Raw genomic sequence first — 17,802 nt, 5'->3', positions numbered from 1 at the left:
CAGCTGCACACCAAAGGACTGTGGATCTCACACCTGTCTCCTATTAGCCTATGTACTGAACTGTGTTTTTTCCATGAACTATTTTTGCTGGTTCTATTTGAATTTTTTCACATTATAGTTTTTGAGTGGTTTTTGTTTATCTTTTGCACATATACCTCCCTGATTTGAGGTGTAGGGGGTTCTTATTTATGTATATGGTGTGTATATATATATATATATGTATGCAATTTTTTACTTGATTATCAGCGCAACACAATATTTTCTTATTTATTCACTTTGGTTTTGTGCACCTCACGTGTCTGCAGCTTATCTTTAGTATTTTATATGGTTTTAGTAATAGCGCTGTAGTACCTTTTTACATATAAGAAGAAAATTTCCTGTCATTTAGAAGAGAATTTCAATGTACATCTTGTTTTGAGACAGGAAGTAAAAAAAGAAGAAGTAAACACTGACAGAGGTTCTAACCCTTCCCTACACTATGCAAAACTTAAAAAAAGCTTGGGCTTTTAATTTACTTCAAGTGAATACTCTGCTTTTGCTAAAAACAAACATTTGTGTCATATGCAATTGCTACACACTGCAGTCAATGCGACCTGCAAAAGCTTATGGTGCCATTTCAAGCTGCTGGACTTGAAGTTCCCACTGAAACTCAGGAGTAGGGGAGCTGGCGTTGAGTTTCACTCATCCAGAGGTTCCGATAATAGAAGTTTTGAGACGCTGCTCACCCAGCCTGGACAATGTAAGTATATGTGAGGGCCTCAGCCAGCACTGCTCCACTGATTATGCTTCTTGACGTGTTTTGCCCCACCCACTGGGGCTTAGTCATACAGGTCTGCTACACAATCAATTTTGTAATTTATTGTTAACAAAAAGACATTTTTGCACAGATACATAATTCAATAAGAACAAATAAAGGAAACATTAAAATGTTTTTGTGACAAGGTCAAAGCTGAAGAGATCAAAGCTCCTGCCTCTTACAGCTGGTCTTTGCATTGGTTATGTAGCCTCTTCTGATAAGGAAAATCACTGTTCAGGCAGACATGCCTCTGCCTAATGGTCTGCTACGACAAAGGACATAAAAGCCACCTCCGTGTACAGAAACGTGTAACAACTTTCCTAACACCCATCTTATCTTGTTGTAGTGACCATCTTGATTACAAAATGTGGCAAAGTCAGATTTTAAAGCTGAACTACACTGTATCTGAGCACTGCAAACCAAAAACACTTTTTAAATCATTTTTAATATTCAAAGCATTCATCTATGTCTCCAAGCTTTTTTTCCCCCTGAGAAATCACTTTGGAAAACACCCCCTGGCATTTCTGGCCGTGGCAATTTTGAGTAAGGGCAGACAGTTCATGTAGCATTTATGTCCTGGAATCTATCTGCCCTTAGCTCAGGCATGCAGACAGAAGGGTGTGCTTAGCTGAAAAAAAACCTCCCCTCCTGAAGACTGCTGGGATGTATGACGTAATTTTCCTAGGCATTGGAACCAGGAAGTGACTGAAGAAATTAAAAAAAAAAAGTTTAAATTAAGCATGATCTACTTTCCTATCTATTTACTAATTATAGCAGCATAAGGATTAAAAATAGTCAATGTTGATTTGGAGAATGAAGTTCCACTTTAAATGTAGGTGGTGTTACCACATTTATTTTAACGGTCACAACCATTCAGATCCCAGTTTCGGTGGACGTGTGTCTGTTAGGACTTGTAGACCCTCTGGCTTCTCGCTGGGCAGTCAGAACCCTTTTGGTGTTATTACTCGATTATTATGCACGCAAGGCCATTGTTCTCCGGTGGAAATCCTCTTCTGCACCATCAATTAACTTTTGGAAAGGTTAATCAATGTAGCCCTGCCATTATACAAGGCCACTTACCTGTCTCAAGGCTGTGCCAAGAAATTTCACAAAGTGTGGGACATATGGGTGGAATCCCCATCTACAAATGTAGATTCTCTGGATGACTAGTTAGTAATCTGATACGTAATTAACTACAGTTAACGTAGTAGAATTATACATTTATGTTCCACTAGGTGAGTATTTCATTGGGTGCCTGAGATTCGGGAAAGTGTGCATCTCATCATTCAATGATTCAAATTGTGATTCATCCTGCTTAGGTTGTATGAGCATACTAATATTTAGATGTTTTTTTTTGTGTTCTAGTCACAGTATCTTTGCTTTTCTCTTTTGTTTCGTATTGTGTGTGCGAGCCTGGGTATGTCCGATAGGCTCTGTTATGTACTATGCTTTGAAAACCTGCAATAAAAACAATCACATTTTTTTTTTAGGTGGTGTGGACTGCAGAGAACACCTTCAATTAACCTCCCTGGCGGTATGATTATTTCAGAAAAAAAAGTGCTGAAAGCAGTACCATTATTTGCAAGGAAATTTGGCATTTTATACTGTAGGCCTGTAATTCTTAGGAATAACTCACTTAAATCTGTCCAAACAAGAGTCTAGTAGGCATTCCGGGTATGATTTTTTTTTAAAAACAAAATTATAAATTATAATATAATAAATAATTATAACAAATAATAATATAATTATAATAAAAATTATTCAATAATGTAATCAACTTAAAATCACTGAAATTTGCTCAGTTGCAGAATTGTCGCTGTCATTACTTCTATTTTTTTATGACGAATTTCCCCACAAATCGCTATCGCACAAGTCTGCAAGTGATTATAAATTATTATCGCTGTTTTCTAGCTGCTCTAAAACCATTTTTGACATAAAGGGACACTTTTGGTTGCTATGGTTAATCTACAGTTTGCAGGCAGAAAGAACAGTTTTTATTATATAAAAGTGCACGTAGGACACTGGGCAGACCACTAGGGACAAGGGGGGGTGTATTTTTTACATACAGTACTGTAATCTATAAGGTTACAGTATACTGTATGTAAGGTGTTTGTTCACCTTTTTGAATTTGGCGCCGTTCTCCGCTCCTGTGCGTCGTAACATCGCAGGGAACGGAGATCGGCGGCACACAGAGGCACTGTGTTAATCGAGCGAGGACCCGCTCGCTCACACAGCGCGGTGGCATCGCTGGATCCAGGGACAAGGTAAGTAAACACTGCCTGTGGATCCAGCGAGGCGAGCACGAGTCTGACTCTGGGTTACCGATCGTAGCTGAAAAATTTAACCCCGAGTCAGACTCGGGAATACCGCCAGGGGGGTTAAAGCAGAACTCTATTTGTTTTGTCAAAAATTTATTGCCCAGCGAAGGGTAAAGTAAAAAAAAAAAAAAAAAAAAAGATTTTCACTGCAATCCCCAGCCCCTCTCTTTTCCCTTCTGAATACTCACAGCTTCCAATTATTACTCCTCCAACTTGATTGCTTTTACTACCTCAGTGGCATCGGTTCAGTTATTAGGAGATGACAGAATCACATTATTGACCTTCCAGCAGGCAGACCAACCCACTGAGCTCCCCTGGAAATTTAGCTCTGGTGAGATGTGTACACACGACTATCCTACATAGGAAACATTCTGCAAACTTTCCCCACAACACTTGTTGCTTGCTGGAGGTGGTACTGCACATATTTAGGCTGGACAACCAGATAGAAAACAATTATTGTTCCCAAAGGAGATTAAGCACCACTACTTTGCTACAAAACCACACAGGAGGGGCGCAATCGCCTCATGAATTACCATAGACAACTTCATTACTATTCAAGGCTTTTATTATCTACAAGGAGGTAAGCGCTCTGTGAGTCCACATTTTTGAAGACTTTATCGAAGACAACCAGAAGAATATTAGTTTATATACACAAAGATCACAGATCATCACCATTTGGGACATTTTGTGCTATTGTTTTTATTGCATATTGTTAGATTGCCTTAATTTCACTGGTTATTTTTAGCACTAGATTGCACTTGTTATCTCTATTTATTATTATGTTTGCGCTGATCACTCTACACTTCATCCACCACTGTGCATCATACACATTTAGATTGAACTGCAGCTCTTATTTTACACTTTATATTTATTTATCTATATTCACTTGGAGGCGCGAGAGCCTTATTTTAATTTTTTTTTAACTTGATTACATTGACAAAGGCAAATGGATACTCACAAACGGATAAAAACCAGTAAGCATAAAATTGATGTGCTTCAGCCAAACATGATGTAACCCATCCCAGGACCAAAGTGACTGGATAGCCGATGCATTTCGACGGACTCTGAATGTTTGTCCCCCTCCTGTGTGTATTTGCAGTTTATTGAAGATTTCCCAGTCTAAGGAGGGTTGCACTCCAAGGAGGGATTGCACATTGAAGCATTGTGAAAGAGAAAATCCCTGGATCTAGCACTGGACTGTTTTTGGAGATTATAGTCTACCACCTTCCCTATGAAAATACAGAGCAAGCATTCCTCCTTCCAAGATCTTGTCCCTAGGTTAATATTGCTGGCCATGCATGCGCCAGTTTTTAGTAAATTTCAACCACAAATGCAATCAAAAGTAATTGCCAGAAACTAAGCAATATACCATCTACAAGTTTGATCAACCACCAGAATGTGTGCTTTGTGAAGTCAATACTGTATTTGTATCACACAATTTTAACGCAATCAGTTTTTATTTAGATCAAAAGTAGATAAGTGAATGTTTGATGTTTTGCTATTTCCTGCAGTTGCAACGGACTTAAAATGGTATTGAATCAGGAGAAACCTTTGGCAACTTCAAATAAATCACATTTTTAAATCACATTTTGATTCTATTTTCTTGAAATCAAAGTCACCATTTTATATCTTTAATAGCTTTGCGATTTCAACAAAAGTTACAGTAGAATGAAAATTCTGCACACAAAACGATTTACCTGCAGAGCCAGTTTCTCAGGACCCAGAATAAATCTCGTATTTCCAAGGTCCAAAAGGCATCAAATAAGAGAAGGCAGCGGTAGGAACAAGACAATAACGGCTTTGCAGATGCTAGTTGCAATCTAGGTTTCAAGTGAATGCCAATCCCAAATGGATCACAAAGTCACATATAACTTTCCAGTTTTTTGGCATAAAACAAGCAAAGCACTAACCAAGAAATATTTGGCACAATTAAAAAAATAAAAAAATATATATAAAAAGCAACACTCAGATCACACAAATACAAGACAGTTATACCTTTTACTGCCTTTCCTGTAGAGGAAAAACTAGTACCTAACACTTTCACAGACTGTGTGCTTGCTCTTTTAGCGAGCAAAGCAGGAAAAGTTCCTACTCCATCATGGCATCATACATCTGTTGGTTTCTCGGACTTTAGGCCTCACTCACAAGGATGTACTACAGTGTGCACCCATGCAAGTACCATGCTTGCCTACATGTGGATGCACAGGTGTTCTGTGTAGGCAGTCCCATTCATGTATAAAAAACAAGCTTCGCAATGGATGTAAAAATATCCAAGAGGACCAATATACATAAAAAATTAGCAAGTGAATACATATATTATCAGTATTTATGGTGTCACAACACAGATAGGTTGTCCTATCTGCAATACAATCTGAAGAGTCCCAAAAAAAGTGAACAGGTGAATGATCTATTTTTTCCAAGAAAAACATCGGATGATAGTCAAAAAAGCTTAAGGTGTACAGTCCCTCCTATAGGTAAGTTGGTGACATCAAACCAGAGAAAACCAAGGAAAAGTGATGCAATAGGAAAGAGATCCTCCACCTTCTAAATAACTGCCTCTTACCGAAGATGAAGATCCTAACTAGAGATCTTCTGTTGGTGTATGGCCTATAACCCAGCCAGGGGGTCTATGCGACTGGATGTCTTTTTCTTCAGCAATAAATCGATCCCCAGCCACTCACAAGCAGTAATATATGATCACAGCCAGGTGAGGAAAGAAAAAAAGGCCAACATAGCGTAATCCAGTAAACATTTAATATAAAAATTGGTTACAATTACACACAATTTACAGTGCGAAGATAAAAAAATCGCATGTGAAAATTGTATAGCCGGCCGGCTAACACAGCCCGTTCACGTCGGGACTTTTTTGTGTAGTTGTGACGTCAGCACTCTGCTTCTCCCTACGTCGTTTCGTCAAAACTGACTTCGTCCTGGGGCACTTCATGTGAATTGGGACACAGCAGCTGCCAGGACACAGCCAATGCTTGTAATTTGACAGCTGTGTGGGTGCACAGCCCTAAACACACAGGGGCAGATCCACAAAGCGAGTATGCCGGCGTATCTACTGATACGCTGGCGTATTTTCAAATTTCCCGCGTCGTATCTTTGTTTTGAATCCTCAAAACAAGATACGACGGCATCTGGGTTAGATCCGACAGGCGTACGTCTTCGTACGCCTTCGGATCTAAGATGCAATTCTTCGGCGTCCGCTGGGTGGCGTTCCTGTCGTTTTCCGCGTTGAGTATGCAAATTAGCTATTTCCGACGATCCACGAACGTACGACCGGCCGTCGCATTCTTTTACGTCGTCTCTAGTCGGCTTTTTCCGGCGTATAGTTAAAGCTGCTGTTTCGTGGCATATAGTTAGACTTGCTATGTTAAGTATGGCCTTCAATCCCGCGTTTAATTTGAATTTTTTTTTGTTTGCGTAAGTCATCTGTGAATCGCGAGATGGACGTAATTTACGTCCAAGTCTAAACAATGACGTCCTTGCGACGTCATTTTGCGCAATGCACGGCGGAAAATTTAGGGACGGCGCATGCGCAGTTCGTTCGGCGCGGGGACGCGATTCGTTTAAATGAAACACGCCCTCTACCTGCCCAACTTGAATTCCGTGCCATTACGCCGCTTGAGATACACTACGCCGCTGTAACTTACGGCGCAAAATCTTTATGGATTCGAACCAAAGCCAGATAAGGTACGGCAGCGTAGCGTATCTCAGATACGATGCGCCGGGGCAGATCTTTGTGGATCTGCCCCACAATGTCTGCACCCACACTCATGGGCAAACACGACCTTCGCACTGGTGTACGCTGTAGCAAGCCTATGTGAACAAGACCTAAAAGACCTAAACGTGAAGATCTGCTATGTTATAGGGAACATTTAGAAATGTTAATTGTGCCCAAGCAGTACTCTAAAAATAACTTGATTTTTAATTCCTCCTAAATAATAGCAGTGCACTTCCTGGTATTTGAGAGTGCCCATAGAACCTGTCTACATAACAGCACTGCAATACCATGCAATTCAAAGAATGTTTTGCGTGTCAGGTAGATCAATTCACACACAAGCATATTTATGCATTTTTTGGCATAACTGCATCTTCACCAAAAAAATCTATATCAAAACCATGCATAACACTGTATGAATGCTGGTGTAAAAGGTTCCTAAATATTCTCCCGAATGCGTGGAATACGCCCATGCACACATATGACTAAGCGAAAGCTGTTCAGGTGTGCATGCAGCTGTGTGCAGTTGAAGTGCATTTCAGCCTGTCATTAAGTTTGACAGGCTGCTGTGCCTCCCAAGCACTGAAATATGCGAAACGTTTACACTGTATGGGTAAATACACCTGTGTGCATACTGGTCAGAAGTGACCACAGCTCCGCTTGAACTGTTGGTCTATTTAAATGCAGCAGAAACACTGGAGGTGGTTCAGTTACAGCCGCCTTACTTCACGATAACCCAAATCCTGTAAAATTTGACACCTTTGCCTCACAGATATCAAGTGGTTCATTCAAGCCCATATCGGCAGCTGCAGTGCGTGTTTTTCTTCTGTCAAAAAATGAGCAGTGAGTAATGTAACCAACCATGTGAACCAAGGGTTGAATTGTGCCTTGGCAAGAGAACAGGTGCAGAAGCCCAAAGTGGTTTCATAACTTGCTGAACTTCCTAAATACTTCTGTATTTTCCCAATGACCTAAAATATTACTCATTGCCTGTTTTCCAAACTGTCTCAATAACTGTAACTTATGAACATTCTACGGTTAATTTAGCCCCTCTGGATTGGAGGCAACATTAATGTTGTCTTTTGGTTCTGGAGCTTTTTAGCAACTGTTCTGGTTGTGTTCTGCACAAACTCAGAGACTGCATGTCTTGTGTTAATAAATGTTGGGCTTCCTACGGCGACGGCTGCAGTTGTGATTCATATTGAGCCATTTGCCTTACAGCCAAGGGAACTCTCAGAAACTGGTCAAGGGAATAATTATGTGCCGTTTTTATTTCTGTATCTCAAGGAAAATAAAAGACATTTCCTTTTGGTCTAAAAACAAGGCAGTATATAAGGCTGGTGCAAGCAATTAGGGATTTTAAAGAATACCTGTCAATCTAAATTGGGAAAGAAAAAAATAATGTTACCTGCCTTCGAATTCTGTGCCAAGTATCTTTTGAGTTTTGAAGAGTATAAATGAAAATGGTACCCATCCGGAGTCCACCTGGCTATGTCTGTGAGCTGAGGTGGAATGAGAGGGTCAGGGAGGAGCACAAAAGGTCAACTGCAATTTGCAAGACCTGTGAGCACACAGTCTCTTCAGTTCTCAGTAGCTGGAGCTTTGGGTGCCAGGGTACACAAATGTGAAGCAGGATGATTAGTCCCTGCTCACATTTGAAGGTCAGAATCATTTCACCATTTAAAAAAAGGCTGCCATGGTTGAAGGGCTTATTTATTTTATTTTTTTTGCTGAATGACTGCATTTCGACGTGGAGACCTGGATGCATGAATCTTACTAGAGAGGGAGCTTTTAAAATCAATAATTTTGCACCGAATATGTAGTTTTTACTAGGTTAAGGTTAGTGTTAGGTTAAAAAGGAACTTCACTCTGCCCCACAAAAAATACAGTTAATGTACCTCCTGTCTTCTTTTCTGCTACAAGTTAGGTTCTATGAAAAAAAGTGAAATAAAAATGTGATTCAAAATAACTGAAGAATTCGACTAAGCAAAAAGTGAGAGGTGAAGGATGGTGATTGAAGCAACTGTGTGTGCCCACAGTGAATATGTCTATATTTTACATGATATGTATAGCTGCACCAGTGGTTGCAAAATCACATTGGCATTGTGCTGTGGCTGTCCGGCCCATTTTATGGCTGCCGTTTCACCCCCTCTCCGATTTCTTTTGGGTGTTGGGGGGGGGGGGGTTGTCCCTGCCTCAACCCCGGGGGAGACCGCTCACTCAGGGCCACCATCCTTCTTCACTGCAGGGATTGCTGGGCTATACACACACAAGCTATGCCATAGGTAACGTATACATCACTGGTTCCTGCTCTCTTTTAGAAAGCATGGCATATCATCTGAGACTATTTACCTATTCATTTACTTATTCCACTTTGTAGCCAAAATGTATGCATCCTACTTCTGATGATTGGCTGTAAACGCCATGAAATGCGTCGAGTCTACACTCAAGTCACGCTTGCACAAAATAATTTGCAAATAAATGCTTTCCAAATTAATCAGATGTGATTGTTTGGATTTGTTTCCACATTTTGTCTCTCATAGTTGAGGTATACCTATGATGACAATTACAGGCCTCTCTCATCTGTTTAAGTGGGAGAACTTGCACAATTGGTGGCTGACTAAATACTTTTTTGCCCCACTGTATGTGTATATTATTTGTTGTTTGTACCTGTAGTAGGACTACCAACAACGGTGTGCTTTTTGCATTTTATTGTCCTCCATAAAACACAAAGACACTGCTAGAAATTGCATTGTAAAATGCTTTATTTATTTTTTAAATCTTACCTAAAATATACTGACCCTAACCCTGACACTGACTCAAATCATGATCTAGCTATTTTATCTTTATTTTAAATATGTTTAGGCCTCATGCACACTAAACACTTTGGCCATCTGTTCTAGATGCTTTTCTTCCTGGCAGCGGCGCTTTGGCAGAAAAAACGCTTGACGCTTGTAAACTTGGAACGCTTTAGCACTTCAAGTGCTTGGGTATAAATTAATTTAATTGGACAGAATAATAGATTATTCTGGCCATTGAAATTAGCGATTTAGAGCTAAATGCGGCTAGTGTTAATGCGTGTTGAGCCCTGGTTCACATTGATGTGGGATTGAAATTGTGCAAGTTCAGCTGAACTCGCACAATTTAATTCTCACATGTCAGTGCGACTATTTCAGAGACATATGTGCGATTTCCTGCACAGATGTTTATTGAAATCGCACCTTAAATAGCCAACACTAGTACAGAAACTACTTTTTGGAATTGGTGCAGAGCCGCAAAGTTGGCATCACACCGATTCAGACGATTCCATTGCGGGCAATAGCCACCAATTTGGCATGCGATTTGACATGTCAAATCGCATCAATGTGAACCAGGGCTTCGACATGTTTACACTAGGCCATAATGTGAACTAGGAAATAATGAATTTTCATTCCCACACTTGAGCACTACTTTTTAAATGCATTTTTGCATAGACAACACCCCTGTGGACTTAAAGTGTAAGTAAACCCTTTTTATTCTTAAAAACAATGTCAAAATTATTTTGGCAGGCAAATCTTTGTAGAGCCATTATAAAAAATAACTGACAATGCTAAAGTTGGTCTGGGCATTCAAACTCCAATCCCTCTGCTCATGAGTGGGTTAATGAAAGAAAAAACAGCGCCTCTAAGTGCAGTATTAGGAACTCCTTAAAGTGGTTGTAAACCCACTATTTTGACTTTTACCTACAGGTAAGCCTATAACAAGGCTTACCTGTAGGTAAGGAGAATATCTCCTAAACCTGCACGGTTTAGGAGATATTCCCCTCGCAATGCGGGCGGCGCATGCGCAGGGGGGAATCCACGGCGAAAGGACCGGCATCCGCCGGACCCTGCTGATTTTAAATCTCCCGCGCGTGGGAGTGACGTCATCGCCGCTCCAGCCAATCACAGCGCTGGAGCGGCGATACCCGGAAGACACGCCGGAGCAAGATGACATCCTGCTCGGCGTGGACCAGGTAAGTGGTGGTCACCTCGTTCCGAGGTAAGTATTTCATAATCGGCTATTATGCGGTGCATACTAGCCGACTATGCCTTTTGCCTTGCAGGTTTAAAAAAAAAAAAAAAAAAAAGTTTATGCGGTTTACAACCGCTTTAATACTGCACTTAGAGGCTCTGTTTTTTCTTTTCTTTGTGTGCATCACAGAGACTGCTTCTAGCTCCTATACACTGGCTGCCTATAGTGCTGGGTCATGGACCTCTCTGCCTTTTAAGACTTATAGGACTGTGATATCCATGGACATTGTTCCCTCCACTGAGAAACACTATTGGTTTTACCTCATATTAGAGACAGCAGTTCTTGTTTTGATTTTGTTTTTAACTTTTTTAACCCACAGTGCCTTTTATATTCAGTTGGGTCTAGCACACTATACATTTCCAGGCTTTCTTCCTCAATACGAGTGCTAGTCTTTTACCCTGTTTTAATGTTTAAGTTAAAGCAGAGCTCCACCCAAAAGGGGACGTTACGCTTTTGGGACTCATCTCCCTCTCCTCTAGGGGATTAGCACTTTTGAAGAGCCAGTACCCAATTTTGACAGGTACCCACTACCACTTCCACTGCATAGGCGATCAGAAGCAAAAGTTCTCCCCTCCCTCCACCCCGCAGTGGAAGCGCAACCTGTCACAGCTGGGTGCCCACAGTTAAAATCCCTGCGCTTAGGAAAGAAGTCAGCAAGAGAAACCGGCTGGGGTGAGCACACGTTCGATCATGGGACAGGTGAGTGGCTATTTTCAAAAAGTCAGCAGCTACAGTTTTTGTAGCTGCTGACTTTTAATTTGTTTACAGGGGACTGGGCAACCACTTTAAAATGCTGTCATGAGGTCCTCCCAAAAAAACAAACAAAAAAAAAACAGTATAGTTTTATGCACCTACCGCCTCATGGCTGTATATCTACAGTGTAAAATCATCTAAAGGTGCTGTTGCTTCTGACTGCAAGTCTCAATAGATTTGGAGTGAGATTTAGTAATGTCACCACTGTGCTGCTCTCTGCTCTACTTGCTAGAAAGCAAACTGCAGAGTGGGGCTTTCCCTACATCTACATTATAATGCACACGCTGGTGTTAAAAAGCATCACAGGGCTTGCCTTTTTTCCCTTTCACTAACTGTACACTCTAGCCAACTCTATGTGCAGTAGCACTATGCGCTGGAATGCGCTACACAAAAATGCAACATGTCCCATTTTCTTTTCAGTGCTGTGTTGCTATAAACTAAAGCAATAGGACATAAGGCAATCTGCATGTCTTTGAATTGTGACCGAATTGGACACCATTTCCAGTGAGGTTGATGTGGTCTGCATTTTTATGACCATTTTGGAATACACAAAAATGCATTTGTCAAAAAATACATTGAAACCAATGAGGCCATTCACATTTGTGCACTATGTTGCATTGCAGTGTTAAAAAAGAAAGAGGCATGTCACATTTTCTGTGCATTTTCAAGCACTGCGATTTGCAATTGTACAATAAAAATGCACTACAATGCACGTTAGAAAACAGACAACAGCAGACACAGATAGATATGAACCTAGCCCAACGTGTTTTTGTGACGTCTAATTGTGTACCTTTAGGCTGTTTTCATCTACCTATATTTTCCCTTTAAAGCACTATGGAGGCACAGTAAGCCAGGAAAATGCTTGCAGGCTGCTGCTGCCTCTTCTCAGAGGTGCTCTCTGCGTGGGGCTGGCTGGAATGTGCTTCAAAACAAGATCTCAGCAAATTAACACAAAGGAGCTCATTTTCGGCATTCCCTTTTGCTAACAGTTTGAGTGCATTTTCAGCGTACATGACAGGAAATGCTGACAGGCCTCGAAAGGAGACCCCAAGTGCCCCGAGATTTACAGCCAGAATCCGCAGTAAGCGACTTTACACAAGACGGCAGACAGATTATGAGAAGGATTCACTTAAGACTTTGCTTTTACAGTCATAAAAAAAAAAGGGAAAACCAGATTGATGTGCTGCTGCAGGGCCATCCCCTGCCAAGGTAACCAAGCTCTGCTTTTTCCAGTAGGAAGCCGTGGCGATTTCTGGGGGGGTACCAACTGTCAGATGTACCATCACAAGCAATGGATGATGGGCTCAGAGGAGCCAAAGAAAACACGGCAAGTGTTTGATTTTCCGTATTTGCCCAGTAAAATGTGCTACTGTGCACAAAACCTTCTCCCAAGACTTGAAGCCATAAGGACGTCGTCCAAGTGATGATCTCATGGACAGCTGTTTTCACATTCAAATCATTTTCCATCCGTCCATTCGCTCCAAGCCCCCGACTTTCACCATCCCTACTAAGGCTGTATACAAATCACTTTTTATCTCAAGGAATCGTAAAAAATCTATGTTAAATTGTTTCCAGAGAAACCATCAAGTTAAAGAAAACCTGTCCTAAGAGAAAAATGGTGATTGCCACTGCTTACTCCTAATTGTGCTAATGCTTGATGCTTGGCAGTCACGTTAACCCTCTTCAATATTTTGTGTTGCTATCCAAGAACAAGTTTGCAAATTAGAAGTTCTGATATTTCTGCGACTTTCCTGATCTGCATACTCGTTTTGGGACAAGGACTCAGAAAGTGCTGAAATCTTTGAATAAGCAGAGTAGCTATGTAACTAGCACATTCAGAAGCAATGGCAATCTCTGTATTTTGGCAAGAACGGTTTACCGTAAAGTGTCTCGGATATAAAATTAAATGCATTTTTTTCTATTGAAAAGCCTGTGGCGTGCATAACACAACCCAAAAAACTTCACCCGGTGCAGGAAAAAATGTGCACACACAAAGAGTGATACACAAAAAACTGACGGGTGCAACATCAAATGGTCCTCCGAAAAAGGACCCAACCCTGATCCCCCGGGGCGTTAGGCTCCTGGCAGGGACTAGAGTAATCTGTGGTCCATGCAGCCAAAGCCGACACGGACCCAACTTCCTTGGAGGGTCTGCCGAAACAGAACCCTTCTCGGTGAGGCTCCCCCGGAGGGAGACCCCATGAGAGCAGGCGAACTAAGCCAGAAGGCCATGTCCGCCCACTCCCAAGACTTTCAGAGCAGGCCCGAGGACCAGCACCCTACTCATCACACACAAAAATGTACAAAAAGTGCACCAACAGAAAGAGACAAAAGTGACAAACAAGGGGGTAAAATAAAAAAGACAGTGGGGGAGAAGGAAGGTGGGAGAGGTGAGTGGAAAGTGATCATCGTGCAATACGATGGCCGACCTTCCGGCCAGGAAACAAAAATTCCCCTGGTCCTAGCCAAAAGGCTCGGCCCTAGAGGCAGGTGTTAAAAGGTGTGTTGTGGAGATCGTGACCAAAGTGCCATACGGTAAGTGCCCCTCAAACACTTGTGCAATGTATGGCACCCCTGGACTGCCACTCCAGAGGCACTATCTCCACAGGCTTTTTAACGGACCCTAGCCAGCAGCACCCTTCCCAGCCAGGAAGGTAGGAGTTCAAAGAGATCGGGGAGAGCCCATCTCAGCAGGCTACTCCCACAACCCCCATCCCTCCCACCTAATCACGTTCGGGAAATACTAACTGCTCCTCCCGACTAAAAGAGGAGCAAGGGTTCTCTCCCAAACTGACTGGGGCAGGAATCACCAAATCCAGGCCAGAGGCCCAGCCCTCCAGCTTCGACCTCATGCCTGTCTGTCCAAATCAGAAGGCTTCCACCTCCACGCCAGCAGGCTTAGCGTCTGCCAACCGCCATCCCTTTCCACCTCGTCGTGTACTCAGGACGGATAGCATAGCACCACCTACTGGCAACTGATAAGAACAGATACTACACTTGATCTTAGCCAAAAGGCCGAGAAGGGACCAATTACGCATTGCCTACGCAAGTACATTTGGTGGTCTCGGCGACACATTGAAATCAATGACATAACTTAGAAGGCACAATCAGAGCCCTGGGAAAATACCTCCTTTCCCTCCTATGGGATGGATGCAGCCGTAAGGTACCCATAACAATACAACAGCAGTCACACACAGATTTATTCAACCATACACACGTATGAACCTACTTAGGTCTCTGCCCACCTCACTCCTTATTTCAATTGAAACAAAAGCTTTGTATCATAAAGCCCTTTCCAGTTTTAATGTACCATCTCCTTCGGGAGTTTAGGGGTAGCACACACTGTAGGTCAAGCTAGACTAGATCATCTGGGATGACAAAATTAAATGCATTTTGTTATATCTGCTTGATAAATGCAAAAAAGACCTGTTAATTTTGCCAGGAATCTTGTGAGCTAATAACTCCCTGTGCTCACTGGAGTTATGGAGATTAGGAGTGTGTGTGTGTGTGTGGGGGGGGGGGGGGGTCTGTGTTCTTTGTAATGCATCAGAATTAAACATACATATAGGTGAGAACTGCATTGGGGTTCACTGCATTAAAAAAAAAACATGCGACAAAGATATATAGGATAAATACAAATCACATGGTTCAATAGAACAATGTGTGTCAAAGTGAATAATCAATAACCCCTTGCCGCTGAGTGTACGCACATATAGCCATATGGTTTTTATATCGGAGGAGCAGGAGGGGACCTCCCCCCTCCCGCCGCTCTTACCAGGCCCCCTGTTCCACTGGGAGACCCGATCCACAATGCCCCACCTCCGGCGCCTAGCCACAGACTGGAATGAAGCCGTAAACGGCTTTGATCCAGTCTCCTTAATATAAACATTGAATCGACGTTACAACGTCACTTCCGGTTTACTCGGCTGCCAATGGTGCCGGTTTTAAAAAAATATACAGTATTCAGAATTAGCGTTCTGAATACTTTGAAGTGTAAAGGAGGGATTTGGGGTCTTTTAGACCTCTGATCCCTCCATAAAGAGTACCTGTCACCACCTATTACTGTCACAAGGGATGTTTACATTCCTTGTGACAGCAATAAAAGTGATAATTTCTTTTTTTTAAACACAATTTAATATTATAAAAAGAAATAAAAGAAATAAGAAAATATATATTTTTTAAAGCGCCCCCGTCCCCGCGAGCTCGCACAGCAAAGAAAACGCATACGGAAGTCATGCCCGCATATGTAAGCAGTGTTCAAATAACACATGTGAGGTATCACCGCGATCGTCAGAGCGAGAGCAATAATTTTAGCATTAGACCTCTTCTGTAACTCTAACCTGGTAAACGTAAAAAAAAAATTGTCACCTATGGAGATTTTTTTAGGTACCGTAGTTTGTCACGTGCAATTATAAAGCGTGACATGTTTGGTATCTATTTATTTGGCATAACATCATCTTGCACATTACAAAAAAATGGGCTGTCTTTACTATTTAATTTTTTTTTTAATTCATGAAAGTGTCTTTTCCCCAAAAAGTTGCGTTTAAAACACTGCTGCACACATACCGCGTAACATAAAATATTGCAACAATTGCCATTTTATTCTCTAGATTATCTGCTAAAAAAAAATATATATATATATATATATATACATATACATATACATATACATATACACACAGTACAGACCAAAAGTTTGGACACACCTTCTCATTCAAAGAGTTTTCTTTATTTTCATGACTATGAAAATTGTAGATTCACACTGAAGGCATCAAAACTATGAATTAACACATGTGGAATTATACATAACAAAAAAGTGTGAAACAACTGAAAATATATTTCATATTCTAGGTTCTTCAAAGTAGCCACCTTTTGCAGCAGACACATCTCTAGAACTGTTAAGAGGAGACTTGGGGATTTATTCAAAATTGAAGGCATACTGAACCAGCATGGCTACCACAGCATCTTGCAGCGGCATGCTATTCCATCCGGTTTGCGCTTAGTTGGACCATCATTTATTTTTCAACAGGACAATGACCCCAAACACACCTCCAGGCTGTGTAAGGGCTATTTGACCAAGAAGGATAGTGATGGGGTGTTGCGCCAGGTGACTACTTCTTGAAGCTCATCAAGAGAATGCCAAGAGTGTGCACAGCAGTAATCAAAGCAAAAGGTGGCTACTTTGAAGAACCTAGAATATGAAATATATTTTCAGTTGTTTCACACTTTTTTGTTACGTATAATTTCCACATTTGTTAATTCATAGTTTTGATGCCTTCAGTGTGAATCTACAATTTTCATAGTCATAAAAATAAAGAAAACTCTTTGAATGAGAAGGTGTGTCCAAACTTTTGGTCTGTACTATTATATATATATATATATATATATATATATATATATATATATATATATATATATATATATATATATATATATATATATATATATATATATATACAGCCCTCAAATTTTCCACTCGCCTACTCGCATTTTGCGAGTGGAAAATTGTTTCTGGCGAGGAGCTGGGAGTGGGGGGGGGAGGGCGGGTACTGCCGGCATGCAGGGATTGATCAGGAGCCGTTCTCCCATCGATCACCCCTGGGAAGAGAAAAGCCGCGGGATTACAGAGCTGATAACCTGCTGTTACAGCTGACTTTACATTGCAATTGCCTCCACTCGGCTCGTGGTTACACAGCCCCGCCTCCTGACCCCGCGCCTGTATCAGATAGACAGAACACGTCCCAGCATTGGACTGGCATTCTGTCAATCTGATACAGGCACGGGGTCAGGAGGCGGTGGCAATTGCAATGTAAAGTCAGCTGTAAAAGCGGGCTATCGGCTCTGTAATCCCGCTGCTTTTCTCCTCCCCGGGGTGGTTCGATGGGAGAATGACTCCCGATCAATCCCCGCATGCTGGCGGTACCCGCGCTCCCCCCCCCCACTCCCAGCTCCTCTTCCCATGGGGCGATCCTCTGCACAGGTGAGCAGAGGCTACAATGGTGGGCACAGTGAGTAAAGGCTGCAATAGTGGGCACAGGTGAGTAAAGGCCGCAATGGTGGGCACAGTGAGCAGAGGCTGCAATGGTGGGCACAGTGAGCAGAGGCTGCAATGGTGGGCACAGTGAGCAGAGGCTGCAATGGTGGGCACAGTGAGCAGA

The 17,802-nt window shown here is 41.8% G+C and overlaps 1 protein-coding gene and 1 pseudogene across 5 annotated transcripts in view; both read right to left on the bottom strand.

The window, feature by feature from the left end:
• RALGPS1 (Ral GEF with PH domain and SH3 binding motif 1) overlaps nt 1-17,802 on the bottom strand; it is a 765,778-nt gene that overhangs the window by 254,051 nt on the left and 493,925 nt on the right. The window lies entirely within an intron of this gene.
• LOC120914690 lies at nt 14,543-14,671 on the bottom strand (annotated as a pseudogene).

This window comes from Rana temporaria, chromosome 9 (genome assembly GCF_905171775.1).
Source record: "Rana temporaria chromosome 9, aRanTem1.1, whole genome shotgun sequence".
Classification (NCBI taxonomy): domain Eukaryota; kingdom Metazoa; phylum Chordata; class Amphibia; order Anura; family Ranidae; genus Rana; species Rana temporaria.
This window is presented reverse-complemented; position numbering and strand designations above follow the sequence as displayed.